Source organism: Elaeis guineensis, chromosome 4, assembly GCF_000442705.2.
Source record: "Elaeis guineensis isolate ETL-2024a chromosome 4, EG11, whole genome shotgun sequence".
Taxonomy (NCBI): Eukaryota; Viridiplantae; Streptophyta; class Magnoliopsida; order Arecales; family Arecaceae; genus Elaeis; species Elaeis guineensis.
The window spans coordinates 21972198-21973717 of record NC_025996.2 but is presented as its reverse complement, the minus strand read 5'-3'; the positions used below and the strand labels follow the sequence as shown (position 1 = coordinate 21973717).

Genomic DNA, 1520 nt, shown 5'->3' with positions numbered 1-1520 from the left:
ATTTTGATGAAAAGATTCCAACCCGGACTTTTTGTTTAAAGAAGAAAATCGGTTTCCATTGTTTTATTTCATTCAACAATTGAAATGAAAGGAGTACAACAAATAATCAACTAAGCAGGCATACATTTATGAAGTACAATACATCATCCATCATCTTTTACTAGAAGCAGATGTGGGTCACTCCAGCCAAGAAACTTTGATTCCTTGAATCAACTGAAAACAATAACAGCCTGTGCAGGATTTCTTTCTAGCAATACTTTCCACAGTACAACTATAAACAATAGGTGCCAACCAAATTGCTGATCTCTTCTTAATTCTTCTCTTTTAATACAACGAAGTAATAGGTTGAGTTGCACAACAAATACATGAGCTGGAGAATAATTTCTTGTAGATACAAATGCTTGTCTTCTAGGATTCCATCTCTACCATCAATCCAGTCCTTGGACAAAAATTTATATCATTTCCCTTAAATCAGATGGACTATCATAAATTTTTTTCCAATTACTCATTTACCAAGAAGATAAAATCATGATAAAATTATGATCAAAATTAATCATTCTTGAAGATGGCTAAGCAGGATATATCTTGCCCAAGCCACCCATTCCTAATTACAAAATTCCCAATGCCATCCATTCCCAATGGAAAAACTGCAAAGTTAATCCCATCTGCTTCTGAGACAAGCAAATCTGCAACTCTTTCCTCATCCTCGGCACACTTCAAACCATCAAACAAAACGTTGTCCCGCACCACCTGCATCACCTGGACAATTTTCTTCAACTATCTCAAAATATTCAACATCCATCCTTCCTCCAAAGGCCTCCCACGTCATGGAATTCACAAAACAGGGACAACAAACTACAAACTTTGAAATAGATCATAGAATTAAACCACTCTAAAACCCTTTCTTACCACGCATCAGAGATCGGATGGCGACGGTAATGCTTCTTTCTTCCCGCTGAACAACTCCCATCTGTTTCCCCTCACGGCTTCCACTAATTATCCTCAAAAGCTTCGCTTCTTTGACTTTTATGACAGCACATAAGATTCCGTGCTGGGCCGCCTTGGAAAGAAAAGATAAAATAAAGTTAAAAAAAAAAGGAAACTCAATGGACCGGACAGATCAGACCCAAATGACACCCAGCTCTCAGTGACCTACCTTCAGGTGGATCGGCTTGGGTGTCTCATTTGGGTTGATTCGTTGGTGTGAGAAGCATTTCTCAACAAGAAAAGGCCCAAAAAAAAAAAAAAAAAAAAAAAAAAGCAACCGCTTTGATACCGTGAGCCGTGTCGGGTTGGCAGTATGAAAGAAAATGCGTGGCTGAACAGCATTTCTGACGTGGATTCGAAAAATGCTCGACCCGTGAGTTTTTTTTTTTAAATATTTTTATTTTTTATTTTTAAAATTACCCCCTCCAATTTATTTTTAAAACTATCATCCACCTCAAAATCACCGATTCACCGACGATTTCACGACCACTTTGATGCTGAGGTCACCGAGAGCCAAGATGACAAGAGGAGAG

The 1520-nt window shown here is 38.1% G+C and overlaps 1 long non-coding RNA gene across 1 annotated transcript; it reads right to left on the bottom strand.

Annotated features, from left to right (window-relative positions):
- Window positions 1–280: 280 nt before the first annotated feature.
- LOC105043410 (uncharacterized) lies at window positions 281–1057 on the bottom strand. Its single transcript, XR_831689.2, has 2 exons — window positions 910–1057; window positions 281–759 (listed from the first exon to the last, which is right to left on the bottom strand). It is a non-coding gene; the product is annotated as an uncharacterized lncRNA (long non-coding RNA).
- Between the last annotated feature and the right edge of the window lie 463 nt (window positions 1058–1520).